Here is a 19,818-nt window from a genome sequence, read left to right as displayed (position 1 = left end):
TGCTTCTAGGTGCTCACAACAATTAACTAGCAACACATCCTCTACATTGCAAATTGACTCTTTTTTGGATCAAAAGACAAGGAATAAAAATATTTGATTGAGGCAACTGGGTAATTCAAATAAATAATTTTGGTATTTGATTTATAAATATTGTAGCAATGTAGTTTCCCTCTAAATAATTATTGGAGTAAGTGTAACTTTTAAGATATAGAAAGTCATACTCAAGTTTTATTCTTTTTTTTAAGATTTTATTTATTTATTTTTAGAGAGGGAAGTGGGGGAGAAAGAGAGAGAGAGAGAAACATCAGTGTGTGGTTGCTGGGGGCCGTGTTCTGCAACCCAGGCATGTGCCCTGACTTGGAATTGAACCTGCGATGCTTTGGTTCGCAGCTCAATCCACTGAGCTACGCCAGCCAGGGCTTCAAGGTTTATTCTAACACATTTGATTACATTCCCTTCCCCTCAAGTTTACCTCCCTCTTTCCCTTCCTTCTTCCTTCTTTCCTTCCTTCCCTTTCTTGCTTCCTTCCTTTTCTTCCCTCCTCCATTCATTTATTGTTTTTATTTCCCTATTCTTTCAAATGACAGATTTAAGCCCTATTACAGGTGTTCCAGTTGCACTATTGAGTAGATAAAAAGCAATATATGATAAAGTTAATATAAGGAATTTGGAGTTAGTATTCAGAAAATGCTTCTTTAATATAAATACAGATTTATTACAACAGTGAAATTTAACACACTTTATATTTTAAACTAGAACACAAACAATTATAGTGTTACATATTCAACAGGATATATTGAAAATATTTCAGCAAGATAGGACATGTGTTTATTATGTTTGACCTTCAGAAATAAGAACTGACACTTCTAAGCCTAGGAATGGCATTCTTTATCTATACTCATATTCCATGATCAGTTAATGACTTTAGAAAACTAATAGACCAAAACTTGTATTGCTACCTTTATAAAAAAGAAGAATTATTAATTTTCCTCCAAGACTAAATGTTATACCCTTGAAAATATCAAGGTGTTTTATTTACAACACAGCTCTACAAAGAGATGTTGATATCCCCTAAATATGGTGGGGTAAGATTACAATCCATAGCCAACATCTATAAGGTGTTTACCTGTTTTATGTTTTTTTTTAAGAATGTATTTATTTTTCAGAGAGAGGGGAAGGGAAGGAGAAAGAAAGGGAGAGAAACATCAATGTGTGGTTGCCCCTCACACACCCCCAGTTGGGGACCTGGCTTGCATGTGCCCTGGCTGGGAATTAAACCAGTGACACTTAGATTCACAGGCTCGTGCCCAATCCACCAAGCTACACCCACCAGGGCTTTCTTTTATGTTTTTTTTCATCTCTTCCATTTACAAGATGACCTTTTAGATCAATTCTTAACATTGACAAACCCAAAGATGTTGAGTCCTTGCCAGATTCTTTTTTTTATAAGATTTTATTTATTTATTTTTAGAGAGGGAAGGGAGGGAGAAGGAGAGAGAGAGAAACATCAATGTGCAGTTGCTGGGGGTCATGGCCTGCAACCCAGGCATGTACCCTGACTGGGAATTGAACCTGCGACATTTTGGTTTGCAGCCCACGCTCAATCCACTGAGCTATGCCAGCCAGGAGTCCTTGCCAGATTCTTAATGTATACTTCTTAAGTCCTAAACAGTTTAGGTGTATATTATATCACTGCTTCATTCTACTGTGATAAAGAAATGAGAGGTGATACACTAGAAACAATCTTTGAGTGCAACTAATATAGTTGGAATATATGGTTTTGAGTTCTAAGGATTCAAGTGAAAAAAAATGGACACTATTATGTTTGTTAATTTATTCTGTTCATAGATTCTACATATAAACAAAATTATATATTTGTTTCCCTTTGATTAACATTTCACTTATCATGATACTCTCCAGGTTCATTAATGATGTCCCAAAAGGTAAGATTTTCATCTTTTTTTTTATAGCTGAGTAGTATTCTATTGTGTAAACTTCCCTCAGCTTTTTTTTAATCCAGTCATTTAAAAATGGCAATGGGCCTTTGGCTGCTTCCAAATCTTGGCTATTGTAAATAATGCTGTAATGGACATAGAGGTGCATATATTCTTTCAAATCAGGTTTTCAGGACTTTTTGGGATACATTTCTAGAGGTGGGATTGCTGGATCACAAGGCACTTCCATTTATAATTTTCTGAGGCAACTCCAGGCTGTTTTCCACAGTGGCTGCACCAAATCTGCATTCCCAAATACCGTGCTGATGGTTCCTTTTCTCCACATCCTCACCAAGTTGTTTGTTGATGGTAGCCATCCTGACAAGTATGAGGTGATATCTCACTGTGGTTTTAATTTGCATTTCTCTAATGATTAGTGACATTGAACATCTTTTCATATATCTATTGGTCATCTGTATGTCCTAACAGACTCATAGATACAAACAATAGACTGACAGCTGTTCGAGGGGAAAGGTGTTCAGGGGTTAGATTATGTGCTAAGCAAAAGAAACAAACAAAACCCTCATTGACATAGACAAAAGTATGATGATTACCGGGAAGAAAGTGGGAGTGAGGAGAAGTATGTGAGGGTAAAAGGTGGATAGATGGTGATGGAAGGAGACTTTATTTTGGGTGGTGAACACACTATACAATGTACAGGTGATGTATTATAGAATTGCACACCTGAAATTTATATGATTTTATTAGCCATTGTCACCGCAACAAATTCAAGAAAAAAATGAAAAATGAAAAGATAGTACAAAGAAAAAAATACACAGACACTGCCCTCATGTTACTTCTATATGATTTCAAGTGACAAACAAATATTTAGAGGTGTCTAGGAGATAGTTGAATGTGTTTGTGAGTCATAGATATAGAAGATATAGAAGGTGAATAAAATGTGGGTAAGATGTTATAGGGAAAATGTAATCAGATATGTAGTAGGCTGAAGAAAGGACCTTAAAGAATATTGATATCATATATTGGAGAAAGAAGGGAAGTCTGTGAAAATACCTGGCAGAAATAACCAAATAAAGAGAATTATAAGTAGAATTTCCAAGAAGAAAAAAGAACGAAGAGAACTGAATTAAAATAGATACTTTCAGGGGCATATTACATGATCTATTTTGATGAAATTCCCTCATTTGCAAGATGCTATAGTAACAGTTTTAGGAAGAAGTTATGAAAATGCACATAAACACACTGCATATTAAAGTTGGAAAATAAATTTTAGGATGTAAAATTATAATTGTTATTTTTCTTACCATTATTGCCATTCAGAAAATAGATTGGATAGGGAAGAAAGGAAACAAAGTGTGCTTTGAGAAGAGGAGATCCAGGTTTTCATTTAAGACTATAGAAAACTTAATGCTTTATATTTAGCTACAAAAGTGTCCAATTGGGAGGTGATGGTCTTATGGTCTCAATATTTTGCACAAACTAGGGCAAAAAGGAAAACATTATTATAGAATGAAGCAAGCACAGAAAAAAAATTTAAATGAGATATGTGTTTCTGTAGACTACCATCAGTTATATTTTTAAAACACCAGGTTCAAATGCACATTCTAGTATGAAAAGGAGCACCCACAATATTATCAACTCACCCTGTTTGCTCTTACATGGAGATAAATGTCAAAATAAAATTAGGGCCTTATTGCGAATTTTGCCTGTGTTTTATTAAAATTCATATTTCTATTTTGCTATTTCATTTTCTCTCAGTTCTTTACAATAATAAAATAGATTCAACTCCCTCCAAAATTAAATGCCTCACTAGGTTTCATCTGATAAATTTGTCCTTAAAATGTGGCTTCCAGTCAAACTCTGTAGGCCTCAATTAACGAGTTCATCCCTACTACACAGAACTTAAGCTGGATGTGGAGGACTCATGTCCTTTAAGTAAGGCTATATGGTAACATGTTTACATGTCCCAGAAAAATAACTCTTTTCACTGACTTTCTCCACAAGTTGACTTAATGTTATTTCTTGTGGTTGGATAATTTAGTCAAACCAGATAATTATTGTTAGTTTTCTTTTGGTTAAGTTTCCTGGACTCAATAACGTGTTATTTGTCTGTGGGTTTGAGGTCAAAATAAAACTTAAAGCTTGATTTTGTATCATTTGTTTAAAGAATATTTCTAGAGCATACTAACAGAGTACCACTGGAAAGTGTCTCCCTTAGCTGCTTTCTGGCTAATATAGAGAAGAAAGTATATTTGAAAGAGGCAGATAAAGAACTCAAATCGATCATTTAAGTGAGAGAGTTCTAAATATTGTACTGCATAGGCTCTTTCCTGAATGTGCATAATTTCTGTTATACTCTTTGTATTTGTTGGGATAATTTGTAAAGAAAAATATACCCAGCACTACTGAAATGGATTGCGGGATGTTTAACATCCTATTTTCCTATTTATTTGTCCTTTCTCCCATCTTTCTTTTTTTCTTCGTACATTTCCTTTTCATCTAAACAATACTTTTGAGCACTATTCAAGAGTCTGAAAGTAAGAGTTATGTGGCCCTTTGGAGAGAATTCATTGTGACTATCAAGAGACTATAAGACATTGGGAAATTGAAGCTTTAGGTAACTACTGTTATTTAAATAAGAAGTTTAAAAAATAATTTTCAACTGAAACTAGACCTCTGGTTTAGTTTGGAACATATTTAGTTTGAAGTAGAGGCAATATTGCTCATTCTTCTTAACTCAGCTTTATAGGAAGTGTGCAGATCATGCCTGACAGAAATAAGAACACACAATAAACACAAAGTGGCACTTTATATATCTACAATCTCACACTTCACAAAGACGTGATCATTTTAGAAGACTGGTGGGCAAGAACATGTCCTTCCATTTTTTTAGTTAAAAAAGGAAAATGCACTTTTAACTCCGTAACTCATTTCCATGTCCTTTAAAAGGAAAAAGAAATCATTTAAATAGAAACACGTAAGAAAGTGCTAATGCAATTTTATAAGATTAGTGCCATGGTTTTAAACTACCTTTTTTGTTTTAATTTTTTCTTTTTTATCCATTTTACTTAGAAGTATAATATTTTAAGTAATTTTATTTTTTTAAATCATTTTATTGTTGTTCAAGTACAGTTGTCTCCATTTTCCCACCACCATTTCCCCCACCCCACCCATACCACCACCACCCTCAATCCTACCCCCTTTGGCTTTGTCAATGGGTCCTTCATACATGTCCCTTGATGACCATTCCCTTCCCTTCCCCAGTTATCCTCCTCCACAACCCTCTGGTTACTGTCAGTTTGTTCTTTATTTCAATGTATCTGGTTATATTTTGTTCACTTGTTTGTTTTGTTGATTAGACTTCTCTTATAGATGAGATCATATGGTATTTGCCTTTCACCGCCTGGCTTATTCCATTTAGCATAATGCTCTCCAGTTACATCCATGCTGTTGCAAAGGGAAATAGTTCCTGCTTCTTTCTGTTGCATAGTATTCCATTGTGTAATGGGGTAGTTTTTTGATCCACAAATTTACTGATGGGCCTTTGGGTTGCTTCCAACACTTGGCTATTGTAAATTGTGCTACTATGAACATTGGGGTACATAGGTTCTTTTGAATTGGTGTTTCAGGATTCTTAGAGTATAATCCCAGCAGCGGAATTGCTAAGTCAAAAAGCAGTTCCATTTTTAGTTTTGTGAGGAAATTCCATACTGTTTTCCACAGTGGCTGCACCAGTCTGCATTCAAACCAAGAATGTACTAGGGTTCCCTTTTCTCCACAACCTTGCCAGCATTTATTGTTTATTGATTTGGTTATGATGGCCACTCAGACCCATGTGAAATGGTAAATCCTTCTGGTTTTAATTTGCATCTCTCTGATGGCTAGTGATGCTGAGCATCCTCTCATATGTCTATGGGCCCTTTGTATGTCTTCCTTGGAGAAGTGTCTGTTCAAGTCTTTTGCCTAATTTTTAATTGGATTGTTTGTCTTCCTTGAGTGGGAGATCAAACCCTTGTCCAAGGGAACATTGGCAAATATATTTTCCCATATGGCTGGTTCTTTTCATTTTGCTGATGTTTCAGTTTTCTTTAGCTGTACAGAAGCTTTTTAATTTGATGAAGTCCCATTTGTTTATTCTTTCCTTTATGCCCATTGCTCTAAGGAACATATTGGTAGAAATATTGCTGTGTGGAATATCTGAGATTTTCTTGCCTATGCTCTCCTCTAGTACTTTTTTGGTGTCATTACTTATATTTAAGTCCTTTATCCATCTTGAGTTTATTTTTGTGTATGGTGTAAGTTGGTAATCAAGTTTCATTATTTTGCATGTAGCTGTTCAGCTCTCCCAACATCATTTGTCGGAGAGGCTATTTTTACTTCATTTAATGCTTCTGCCCCTTTGGTCAAATATTAATTGACCATAGAGACTTGGGTTAATCTGTGGGATTTCTATTCTATTCCATTTGTCCATGTGTCTTTTCTTATGCCAATACCAGAATGTTTTGATTGCCGTGGCCTACTAATACAGTGTGATGTCAGGTATTGTGATCTCTCCTACTTTGTTCTTCTTTCTCAAAATTGCTGTGGCTATTCAGGGTCACTTACTGTTCAATAAAGTTTTTTTTGAAATGTTTGTTTTATATCTGTGAAATATGTCATTGGTATTTTAATAAGGATTGTGTTTAAGCTATAAATTGCTTTGGGGTAGTATGGACATTTTGATGAAGTTAATTCTTCCAGTCCATGAACATGGTATATGCTTCCATTTATTTTTGTCTTTCTTAATTTCCTTCTTTAGTTTTCTGAGTACAGGTCTTTTATCTGCTTGGTTAGCTTTATTCCTAGGTACTTTATTTTTATTTTTGCTAAGGTACAGAATACTTGTCAATTAAAAGGTGACTGCCTAGATTATTACATTATCTTTTGAGTAGTTATCTAGTGATGTCATGACCTGCTTCAGTCCTTAATGATTATCCAGATAATCACAAAACTCAGATTATAACAACATAAAGGCGTAGAAAAACATGGCTGGCTTCCTATCTTGCCTCCTTACCCAGCCTTAGAGAAATTTACAACTAAATGACAAAACAACTCTTACTCCAAATAGAAATTGTGCTGTATGGGAACCCTGACAACCAAGGAATTAAAAAAAATCACATCCATCCAGATATGTAGGAGGGGCAGAGAGATAAAGATGAGGAATAGGTGGTCCAAAACCCATGTGTGGTTGATAAATACCAGGAGGGATACCTTAGGGGCAAGGGGTCCTAGCATCACACCAGACAACCCAGCCCAGGGTTGCAGCACCAGGAAGATAAGGTCCCATAACTTCTGGCTTTAAAAACCAATGGAGGTTGTGGTATTGGAAGAAACTTTGGGATTCTTAGGCATCTCTTCTTAAAGGGTCCCAAACAGACTTAAGGTGTATGAAGACTCATTCCCTCTGGTCTCTAGCACTGGACAACAGCTATAAGGGCACCAGTGACATATGGGGAGGAAATGAAGTGTCTGGCCGAAGAGCAAAGGCAGTGGGGTGGCTTCCTCCTGGACAAAACTCCAGAGCTCAGGCAGAAGCAATTGTCCCTTTTTCTAGCCCTCTCCTACACAGAGCCACAGAACAGTGACACCATATCTGATATTCCATCAACCTGGTTCACATGGGTTGCCCAGCCCTGGCCATTACCTAAGGCTCTGTCCCATCCAACTTATGTGTGCATTTTCTGCAATAGCCCATGATACTAAGACAAGAAATAAGTCAGCTATGCCTAATACATAGAAACACACAGGGAGGTTGTCAAATTGAAGAGACAAAGGAATGTAGTCCAAATGAAAGAACAAAAACAAACTTGAGAAGAAAAATAAACAAAATGGAATTAAGCATTCTATCAGATGCAGAGTTCAAAACACTTGTTATTAAGATACTCAAGTAACACATTGGTTAATTTAACAACATAAAAAAACCAAGGCATAAATGAAGTTTACAGTAAGTAAAATTGAGAAAAAATTACAGTGGATCAACAGTGGAGTTGATGGAGCAGAGAATCAAATCAATATTTTGGAATGTAAGGAAGAGAGAAACATTCAATCAGAACAGTAAGAAGGAAAGAAGAATACAAAATAAATGAGGATAGGGTAAAGAGCCTCTAGAACAACTTCAAATGTATCAGCACTCAATTCATAGGGATCCTAGGAAGAGAACAGAAAAACAATAAATTGAAAACTTATTTGAAAAAAATATTCAAAGAAAACTTCCCTAACTTGGTGAAGGATATAGACATACAAGTCTAGGAATCACAGAGAGTCCCAAAAAAATAGACACCAAGAAGACCACAACAAGACACATTGTAATTAAAATGCCACAGGTGAAAGATAAAGAATCTTAAAAGCAGCAACAGAGAAGCAGATGGTTACCTACAAAGGCATTCCCAAGAGACTTTTAGCTGATTTCTCAAAAGCAACTTTGCAGGCTATAAGGGATTGGCAAGAAGTATTCAAAGTGAAGAAAAGCTGGGACCTACAACCTAGATTACTCTATCCAGCAAAGCTATCATTTAGAATGGAAGGGCAGATAAAGTGCTTTCCAACAGGGTAATATAAAGGAGTTCACCATCAGCAAGTCATTATTATATGAAATGTTAAAAATGATTATTTCAGAAAAAGAAGGATATTAAACTACAAGCATTAAAATGACAATTAATTTACCATTTACCACTATAAAAGCACACTAAGCAAAAAATCACAATGGAAATAATCATAGATATAGAGATCATTTGGAGGATCATTATTTGGGAGGGGGAAGGAGGAGAATGGGGGAGAAGGTGCAGAGAGTAAGAAGTACAAATTGGTAGGTACAGAATAAACAGGAGTTTGTTAAGAACAGTAGAGGAAATGGAGAAGCCAAAGGACTTATATGAGTGATACATAGACATGAACTAAGTGGAGGGTTGCTGAAGAGAAAAGGTGGTACCTGAGGAGGGGTCCAAAGAAGGAAAAATTGGGACAACTGTAATAGCATAATCAATAGAATATATCAATGTTAATGAGAATCAACAGAAACACAAGTACCATGCATTCACTTGTGTCCTTACCTGAAGATAAGTTTCAGTCCTACCTCTCCATACCTCAGAATGTGATGTCACTTTGAAATATGGGCAATTGCAGATGTAATTAGTTAAGACCTGGTTATCCAGGAGTGAGTTGTGTGTCCTCAATTAAATATGACTGCTGTTTTTATAAGAAGAGGCACAGAGGGAGAAGGCAGCTTTGCAACTACAGAAACAGAGATTGCAGTGATGCACTTACAAACCAAGAATTGTCAAGGATTGACAATAATGCCAGAGAAAAAGCAAAAGCAAAGTTGAATTGTACCCTAGACCTATCACAAAATGCTGTTGTTTCTCTGCTTTTCTTTCTTTGCCACAAGTTTTTGCACTTTGTTTCACCAGTGTTAGGAAATTAAAACAATGTATATCCAGTATATGCTTCATAGATTGATTTATTGTTCCAGGAAAGATTTTTTTCTTTAATTTTATGATATTTCAATATAGAGAACAAAATAGAAACAATCAAATAGTGAAGAGAATATCATTACTACTGTTAGAACTATTGATCATTGATCTCGGGGTGTGTTTTTCATCTAACATGATTTGATTGACCTTTTTTTTCTTCACAGCTTGAATTTGTACACAGAAACCTTATTGACGGGGTTACATTTTTTAAGTCCCAATCTAATACATGAGAGAATACAAATAGTGCTCTACTTTTGGAATTGTTTTATGAAAGATGCTTTCAAAGTTACTTTGGATACATTTATTGTACGTGGACTGATAATATGTTGCTAGAAGGGGAAATCATTCTTGAGTAAGAAGAATGGTCATGAGTAGAGAGCAAAGAAGACTTCTGACCAGGACTGTGGAGAAAGAGAAACATTCCTTTCATTAAACTACAGATTAAGTCATTGTTAATACCATTATGCCTTCTTGTTTTTTAATTATTTCCAGACTAGATCCTTTGTGTCTGACCAAGTGTTCACAATTGCATTTTTGATACCCTTAATTTGGTCACCACCAAATGATAGGCTCTTCTGGGCCCTATCAATTCTGCTTGTTCCATAGCTTGATAAAGAACTGAAAAATGGAACATGCCCTTTTTATCAGCTTATCCTCAGAATTGGTTGACCACAATGTACATGATTTTTTACTGGTCATTTATGTTTGCCCACCTTTCCTGTAAAGCTAGTGCTAATCTTTGTATACTTCTGTGTACCCTTTTTAAAAAGGCTTTTTGAGTTGGATTTTGAGATGCTTTAAGATTTCTGAGATTTGAGCACTCTCCCCATGGCCATGGTCTTCTTTCTGAATAAAGTCTTGTCTCTGTTTGTATAGGTATTTCCTTGACATGACAGAGGATCCTTGACCCAAATCATGCCTTGTTTAAAATCATTCACATGGAAAAGCTTTACTAACATTATCTAAAATAGTTACGCAATCATACTCTGCTTTAGAATAAATTGCTGGTACTGCTATGCTACTACTTCTTTCTCAGATCAAGTGATTTTCATCTTAAATAACTGATATTTTCCCAATGAACTTCTTGATGTTCTGTCAGTACTCCCTGTCACCCATTTGCCAGACTCCTGCCTGTGTAATAGGCCTCAAGAACACATGCAATCACATCACTGCTTTGTCACATTATATTCTGACTCCTGATGGCCAGCTTTGATATCCATCTTTATAACTAGGTAATAAATTGTCTTCTGCAGAGACTCAGGCTTAATGGTATTTATATCCCAGAGCTATCTCACTGCTTGCTCACAATGAGGTCCACAAGTATCTCTTGACTGAATGAATACATATTTCAGGTGGATGTATATTTCCTATCATAATATCACAAGTAACTGCATTCATTTCCAATTGTTTCTTCCCAGTCACTTAAAGCACTCCTTATTTCCATGTCTTTAAATCTCATCAAAATTATATGCCAAGCATGACTTTTCCTTGTACCTATTTCAGAGTCTTAAGAAACATTGAACAAAAAATGAAGAATTCCTTAAATTAATTTGTATCATTTTTTTTTCACTTGTCACTTCTTACATGAGGTTCAATTCTGCATATTAGGCCACTTGGCTTTTGAATTTGAATGCTATTCAATTTCAAAATGAACACACTTTTAATGTTCCCTAATTTGCACCTAGCCACAGAGGCACAAAACAAAATTTTCTAAAAAACAAAACAGAACAAAAGAACCCCCACCACCTCGACAGAGAGAGACCACGGGACAATGTTGGTTCTATTCTGAGAGCGTATTTGCTAAGCACTTTTATGTGCCAATCTAGTTCTGAGAACGTACAGCCATTTCTTTTTAAAAAACATTTTATTTATTTATTTTTAAAGAGAGGGAAAGGTAGAGAAAGAGGGGAGAGAAACATCAATGTGTGGTTGCTTGTGTGCCCCATGTTGGGGGCACCACTTGGCTTACAACTCAGGCATGTGCCCTGACTGGGAATCAAACCAGAGAACTTTGTTTGCAGGTGAATGCTCAATCCACTGGGCCACACCAGCCAGGGCTCCATTTCTTTTTCTTCCCCTTCCTTCCTTGGTGTCATCTTTCATTCAATCCATCATCAAATCTGATGATTCCTCTTCATAGCCTTTCTCCTACTACTTTTAAGTCTTTCATCATAGCCTATTTCAGGTCTCCTGCCCCTTTCCTTAAACACGGCATACATATTTCATTCATATTTGTGTGTCTCCAATTATATTCTTGATATATTCTTCCTTGATCAATTATATCCACCTATTACCTAATGCCTAGGGAGTAAATTCTGATTCTTTGCCGTCAATAATGTGATTTTTTAAAAAATATTATTCATATGCAATCAAAACTAATTGAAATTTGTTAGAAGTATTTCAACTTTGAATTATAGAACTGCTTTATTCTGTAGTGATATTTAACCTTTCTTGAATTTTTCATTATTGGAGCAGTGTCCCTATCCTTAATGCTCACCACAGTGCCAAGGTGAAGTGGCTCAAACTCTCCTGTGGTCTGATTCAATTGGGGGCCTTATTAAAATACAGATTCTGATGGAATAGCTCTGGCTTGGCTGATTCTAAATTTCTGACAAGTTCCCAGATGGTGTGTGTGCCGCTACTTCAAACATTACATTTTAGAAAGATATCCAGCCACAGATTTAGTGGCAGAGCATCATGGAGTCACAATTACATGCAACTCTATTCACAGGCATTGATGGAATATGTCTGTCAACAGTCTCCCCAATTTTATGAAGTGGTCACGTATTGTTATAATGCCTGTTTGTCCATAATTAAAAAGCAGTTTAGAAAAGATGAGGAATAGTTTAAGGTTATGAAACTGGTAGTTGCTGAACCAGGATAAAAAGACACCAGAGCTCCCATTTGAAAATCTCACCTCTAACCATCCAAAGACAGGTGTTTCTTTTAGAAACTTTTAGATGAATAAATGCACTTTAGGGGAACTACACCTGCTTATGTTGCTTCAGCTGTTCTGCTTTTGTTTTGATGGCTTGATTTTATTTATTCTTGTTATAACTATCACCACTGAAATTTCTGGAGAACAAAAATTGTCATTACATCCTTGGCTGGGTGGTTCAGTTGGCAGAGCATCATCCTTTGCATCATAATGGTTACAGGTTCTATCTCTTGTCATGGGGCACACCTAGGTTGCAGGTTAGATGCCTGATTGGGGCACTTATGAGAGGCAACCATACTATGTTTTCCTGTCACACATTAAAGTTTCCCTCTCTCTTTCTTTATCTCTCTCTTTTTCCCTTCCAGTCTCTCTAAAATCAATAAAAATATATTCTGCAGTGAGGATTTAAAATTAATAATAAATAAAAATGAGATAGAAATATTTTTGAATGGCATTAGTTTGTAGCTTACCTCTATAATCCATCCTATGCTTACTAGTTTCTTCCATATGGATAAGGGTATGGATATTGCTGTGCATATGGTTGATATGGATATGGGTTATACCCTCCCTGAAAAAACAATGTCAGAGACTTGAGACAATGGCAGTGTAAATATTTCACAGTAATTTCAATTTAATCTGAACTTTAAAACGTAGATCCTCATAGATCATCTACCTGTTTGTTTCTTCAAATTTTTTGTTAGGTTTTCACTTTTTTATAAAAAAATGGTTAAAGGAAGAGATAAATAGGAATCCATGTGCAGTTATACTGATGGTTGACAATTCTATTCTTTTATAATACAGGTGAATCCATTGATTCTAGACAACCACTCATACAATTTTAAATGTTCTTTAAAACATTACCTCAGAGCTCCTACTTTGCCTATCCTTGAATTTTCCAGGGAGAAGAAATTTGTTAAATTCTGGTTTGGTGGAATTGCTGTTTCTCACTCTTGACCTATAATGACCTTGCTGTCTCTTAAAACTCCCACTTTTTAAAATATTTGCTTCTGTTCATTTCAATATCTTTCATTTATCCCATTTGATCTTTTAATTTGGTGCCATGTAAAATTCATTCATTTAATGTATTAGTAAGAACTTTTGAGACCTTATTATATTGATCTGGAATGTGAAAATAATATGATATCAAGAATATGTTTCCTTTAAAAATGCTAGATAAATGAAATTTTCTATCTGATTTAACAAGATCAATTTAACTTAACCTGATGGCTTCAGCATCCTCCACAAGAATCAAAACAGTGAAATCTTACCATGTCTTGTGTGTTTTTAGTAGTCTCTGTGATCCCTTAGGCATGTATTATATTTTAGAGATCTAGAATTTCAATTATTTTTTAGGCCAAGGCAAGTAATTACCAAAGATACTTACATTTTGAGAAATCACTTGTCTTCTCTAGTGTAGCCTTATAAGTCTCTATCTAAATGCAACTAGTACTCAACTTGTGAGTCCTTTACCAGCACATCATAGATAAATAAACTCAATGTAGAGTTTAGCCCATCTCTCAAGAATCATGTGTCCCAGATAAGCTTCGATTCTTCTAAGAGAACAAATGCACAGAGAAGATGTGTTTCATTATACCACATTATCTGAGGAATACTTACCTCGTATCTGTGTTTATAGTGATGATGTCTCTGTTAAAATAAAGAACAATTAAAATTGTTTTCCACGTTTAATTATCAAGTTTTCTAGAAAATGAAAGTGTCTTACCTCATTCGAAGAATCAGCTCCCTTGAAAAAGGAAAAGAAGAGTGAACATCTCAGTTTCATAATTTTAGATTGAATGTCAAAGGGCACTTAGCTGCCACAAGTATGATTAAACAAATGGAGGCAAAGTCTTAGGTAATTGAAACCCTAAGCTAGTTGTTTTATGTTTAGTGACATCTTTAACATGAACAAGGACTAGGCTTTGGCTATAGTTAATTTGCTACATTCTCATACCAGTTCCCTTGAGTGCAAGTTCCTTTTGTTTGTGATTAGAAGAAATCTATCCCTGTGACTAGGAAACTGAAATTGAAAAGTTAAAATGTGGGTTAGCTCAAGAGCAATGTTTTTTTCGGTGGGTGTGTTTTAAGTTTCTGAAATGCTATGCCTGTTTAAATATAGATTGCACAGGTGTGTGGTGGTATGATTATGTTTTCTCAGTTCTTGGATTTTCATTTTTTTCTCACTTGCATTTCTGTGTGTGCTTAGTGCTCTGTGTGGGTACCTAAGAATGATCCTAGGTCCTTAAAGTATGGATGTTAGCTAATTGAAGGAAAATACTATTCAAAACTTTAGAATTGACAAAGTTTTTGTTATGTTTAGGCAATGTAAATATGCTTCTTAGAGCAAGAAAATAGAAACATCCTCTGAGTAATTACTTAGAACATACTCTTCTTCAACATTCCCCGCTATACTTACAATCATGGCAAACATGAGAGCCATGATGAAGGCCAAGGCAAGGATCTTCATATTTGGCTGAGTCCTGTGAAAGCACATGTGACAAATCAGTAACATATTCATTCCTGTGCTTTCAAGTCATCTATTGATCAGAGTATGTCTGTGGCTTTGTGAAACCAGATAGAGGTACGAGTATTCAAACATATTGCATGACATCATGGAACTTAGAGACAAGTAGGGGACATTGTTGTGGTATAGAGACACTAAAGTACCATGAAAACAAACAAAATGGACATCTTTAACTGACCAAGGCAGGAAAGGGATAATAAAGTGAAGAAAAAAGGTAAAGCTTGTGTAAGAGTATATATTGGGTTGGTCAAAAAATTTTATTTTTTTTCCATACGATGGCTTTAGTAGTGCTTAGTTGTCTTTTACTTCATTTGAAACAATTTTGTTAGATTGTATTGTGACAGTTGTCATATCAGAGTGCCTTTCTAAAAAACTTGTCAAAAATTGTTGCTGTGTAGCCATTTTAATAGTGAAGATGGAAGAAAAGCAACATTTTCAGCATATTATGCTTTATTATTTCAGGAAGATAAAATGTAACTGAAATACAAAAGATTAGTGCAGTATGTAGAGGAGGTACTGTGACGGAGTGAACTTGTCAAAAGTGATTTGCAAAGTTACTTGGTACTATTGACATTTTGGCCAAATAATTCTTTGTTGTGGGGATGCATTGGAGGATGTTTAGCAGCAACCCTGTCCTCGACTCACTAGAGTCAGGAGACATCCAACATACTCAAAATATCCAAATCAACAAAGTTACTGGTGAAAATGAAAAAAAAACCTGTGTCTTTTTAAACAGAAAATAGTAAATGGACTATTTCAACAAATGATAGATAAGGCACTGTTTGGGGAAGCTGCAAATAAATAAAACTGAGAGAGAAGATAGCACGTAGAACATGAAATAGTTCACCATGTAAGAAGAACAAAAATGAAGACAGGCTGACTATTTAGGTTGTTGTGAAATTATAGGGACTTTACCTAGGACATATGGGTAATGGTTAAGGCAGAGTTTAAAGAACTATTCAGATGTTAGAATTATAAGTAACAGGGACTGGTTTTGTAACACAGAGAGGGAATCAGTCAAGTTCCTTGACTTGAGAATTGTGGAGTTGGTATAACTCTAGGATTAGAATATGAAAGATAATGGATAGAGTAAAATCAAATTACAAAGAAGTTTCAGGGAAAATATTTGAAGATACTTTGAGAAATTCAATTGGTAGAAATGTTTTAATCTCCAAATTATCTTGTTCAATGAAATGACCCTACTCTTGGACTCTTTCATATGTTTTTATAATTCAGTTTAGACAAACGAACTCAGTTCTGTTGCTGTTGTATAAGAAATAAAGCAGACTATTCACTTCTCAGTTATAGATTTCTAGATGAAGACTCTTTGTGAACTATAAAGGTAAATAATGGATGAAAGCTTTTTTCTTCCTCATCATTTTGGCCATCAGTTTTGACAGAACAGGAGTGACTTCTTTTTTCTGATGATAGGGTAACACTTCTTCTGCCTAATAAGTTTAAATCTCTAATATTGAAACAGATTGTGTGACTGATGTTATTTCTCTTATTCCTGACCTGCTGATATTACTGCATTAGTAGAAACTCAGGACTGTGTCATTGGACAAATTGAAATATATATATATATAATATATATATAATATATATATAATATTTCTTGAAAACATTTTTTATTGTCTGCTACTTACCAAATATTCATTTCTGTTATGATATAAACAAGGATGCAGCTTTTAGTGTTATTCATACCTTAAATTTTATTGAAAGTAGAGGATTAAGGATAATTCACAGAAACTGGCCTTCCACAGATAAACAGATATCCAGATGGAAATTTTAGGATCCTTAAAAGAATATTATCTAAAGAAGACAATGTTGAAGTTTGACATAGTATAAAAACTTGTTTTTAACCAAATCACAAATGAAATGAATATAGATTAAATAAATTAATAAAAGTCTGTTACATAGTGCTAACAATGAAGAAAGTCAGAAACTATTTTAATGATAGAAAGGACGGTGAAAAGGTAAATAAAATGAGTTAGTGATGGTACTGCAGTAACTTTGATGAAGGTTAATTAAGCCTTTAGAATAATACCCACATTTGCAAAAGGAGTGCTTCTGCTATTGTAAAGATCAGTTTCTTATAAAATATAACCATGAAACTTAAGTTCAAGGTAAAACAAATGATCACACAGTAGATATTTTATATTTATTCAAAAAATAAAAGACATCTGGGTTTTTTCACCAATAGAGTCCATGGAGCAGAGCTCCCCCTTGCTCCTTGTCATGCATTTGGTGCAGCGTTGCTGTCAATGCAGAGGCATTGCGACCCTGTCATCACCTTGAGATCCTGACATAGGATTATTATTTCTTTAAGTTTCTTTAGGAAAAATTATCAATAATTTATATACATTAAAAAATAATTTACAAGTCATTCCGGCAAACAAAAATTAGAATAAGACATCATATTAGATTGTCCATGAGTACATTACCTTTACCCAAGATGAGACGCAAAAGTTTGAGAAGATGAAATGGCAAAGCCAGAAGAGATGATGTTCTTTTCTAGAAGACTGATGTATTTATATACACTGAAATCCTGCATTTGTTTTTCTAAATTATGCCAATTATGAGATCATATTATTGAACTAAAAATAATCCCCAATATCTGTCTTGACAGATACGAAGAGTAAACTTATACTTTATAACAGATGATTGTGAAGCAGAGTCACCAGAGAAAACTATACCCTTCACTTGTTAATCCCAGTGTTTGTCTAGGTATGCATGAATAAGACAGAGAAAGGTATGCTAAAGTAAGCATGGAAATGACTTGAAATGGTAGAAGTGTTTCCATGGAACACCATCTGCCCTATTTCAACAAATGCATGTCCAATGGAAAGAACTCTATATCCAAAATGATACCATCTTATCAAAATTTTACTGGTCTCTAATATATAGAGTGGCAAATGGCATACTAAAATTGAAGCCATTTCATTCAAATGTGGCTCCTAAAATTATTACATTGTATCCTTTTTCTACTGAATCTAGTGTATTTTAAACCTTTTAAAAAAGGATTTTATGTATTTATTTTTAGAGAGAGGGAAAGAGAAGGAGAAAGAAAAAGAGAGAAACATCAATGTGTCGTTGCCTCTCCCATATCCTCTATTGGCCTACAACCCAGACATGAGCCCTAACAGGGAATTGAACCAGCGACCTTTTGGTTTGCAGGCTGGCATTCAATCCACTGAGCCACCACACCAGCCAGAGCTGTATTTTAAGTTTTAATGTGTATTTAAATGTTTGAAAAAATACAGTAATCCATTAGAATACAATAAAACAGTTATTTTTAAAGTCCAATGACCACAGAAGCTCAGTAATCTATGTCTCACATAGGAACTTGATGTATATGTTTGGGTGTTGATTTTACTTCCTTTGAGTCTTTAGGGGTTCGTGTTCCTCACTGGAAACGAGGTGAGGAACCATGTGTTAAGTAAATAGGAGGAACAATTAGTGTTCACTTAGTCCCTAGGCAAATTTGTATAACATTCACCTTTTTGCTACTGGTTGGATAATGGAATGCACTCAAAACTAAATACACCCCCAAAATACCACTTATAAAGTTTAGGAATATTTTATGTCCTAGACCATTGTTACTCAAAGTGTAGTGCATGTGACCATCAGAGCCAGCATCATCAGAGATCTTGTTGGAAATGTGTTGGGAACCGCCCTGACTGGTATCAGAAGCTGAAACCCCCGCCTAGGCTAAGGCTAAGGGAACACCCTTGGAACCATAAGCCAGCAAGGAGACAAAAGCTTATCTCCCAGGCAGGAATGCTGCTTCTGCTGCTTTATTCATAACTGAACCCTAAAAAGCTTGGTCGGTTAGCCAAAGACGGGTAAGATTCCCCACGGGGGGAATGACCTAAGCTAGGCACGATCACTTTGGGAGGCCCTCCAAAAGAAGGACTTGGGGGGCTGCAGCAAAAGAGGGTGACGGACCCTTGCTCCTCGGCTTTGACATAGCCTGAGTTCTCATGTCTGGGAGAAAATCTCCTTATTGCCTTAGTTCCGTGCTAAGCCTGAAACAATGACAGGGTGGTGCAGCTCTGTGCTGAAAAGGGCAGATTCCCTGGGTGATCAGGCCTAAGAAAAACATGTAAATTACTGTGAAACCTTCTTTGTTTAGAATGTTCTCAGTTGAATGAGAGGGGTCCAAGGAGGAAGTTAGCTTGTTCCTCAAAGTCTTACAGCTCGTTGACTCCCACTCAAAATAGACCAGCAGAGTTCCTTGTTTTCTATAGCTCCTTACTTCCCCCTGATAAGTACTGTACTTTACCTGAATTATTATGCAAAATGAGCCCAATAAAAGCAGGTATGGACGGTAAATCAGGGCCCTCCCCACTAGGGGGGGTGGCCATTTTGTCCCTACTTCCCCACAGAAACTGGTCTGTCTCTGTGCATGTGTGTTTTTTTCTCGCATGTTTTTCGGCGAGCCATCCACAGCGTTCCGCGGTCACTGCTGGCCGGTGACCCACGCGCAACAGAAATGCAAATTCATCGGCTCTCTTCCCAGGCATTTGTGTCAGAATCTAGGAGGTACAGTAGGAATCTAATGTTATGAACATCTCCAGGTGATTCTTTGTTTGCACCATAAATTTCCAGGAACCACATAATTAACTCAAAATTATATCATGTGCCCATAGGCCTGACCCTATAAATAGAATTTAAGCTATAATTTTGTATCAGATGTTTTAAGGAAGTACTCATTAGGTCTATCTTCTATGCTATGTTTGGATAAATGCTTTGGAAATTATTGTTATTCTCTGAATGGAAAACAAAACATTCTAAATGTTTTATTAAGGCCAATAAAGTCCAATTCAATTTAATCATTCTGATATTTTTTATTGATTTCTATGCCTTTTAGATATATAGTTGATTCTCAAT

General features: G+C 35.6%; 2 long non-coding RNA genes across 6 annotated transcripts in view; both read right to left on the bottom strand.

Moving 5' to 3' along the window:
• Window positions 1–17,462, bottom strand: part of LOC114493058 — a 57,947-nt gene extending 40,485 nt beyond the window's left edge. For 2 of the 3 annotated variants that reach the window (XR_004902167.1, XR_003684118.2), the window contains exons 1-2: window positions 17,370–17,462; window positions 14,818–14,881 (exon numbers count right to left, since the gene is read on the bottom strand). This is a non-coding gene — a long non-coding RNA (uncharacterized LOC114493058). The remainder of the gene's footprint in view (window positions 1–14,817; window positions 14,882–17,369) is intronic. The other variant, XR_004902169.1, reaches the window with a different exon arrangement.
• LOC118499663 lies at window positions 420–12,996 on the bottom strand. Of its 3 annotated transcripts, none has more exons than XR_004902176.1 (3): window positions 12,872–12,994; window positions 9,658–9,864; window positions 420–433 (listed from the first exon to the last, which is right to left on the bottom strand). It is a non-coding gene; the product is annotated as an uncharacterized LOC118499663 (long non-coding RNA). The 3 variants fall into 3 exon arrangements; XR_004902174.1 differs by lacking the exon at window positions 420–433 and adding an exon at window positions 9,375–9,386; XR_004902173.1 differs by lacking the exon at window positions 420–433 and having other exon boundaries at window positions 9,659–9,864; window positions 12,872–12,996.
• Window positions 17,463–19,818: the final 2,356 nt, after the last annotated feature.

The sequence above is a fragment of the Phyllostomus discolor genome, chromosome 1 (genome assembly GCF_004126475.2).
Source record: "Phyllostomus discolor isolate MPI-MPIP mPhyDis1 chromosome 1, mPhyDis1.pri.v3, whole genome shotgun sequence".
In the NCBI taxonomy this organism is placed as follows: domain Eukaryota; kingdom Metazoa; phylum Chordata; class Mammalia; order Chiroptera; family Phyllostomidae; genus Phyllostomus; species Phyllostomus discolor.
The sequence above is the reverse complement of the archived record's forward strand: the minus strand, read 5'-3'. Positions and strand labels throughout refer to the sequence as shown.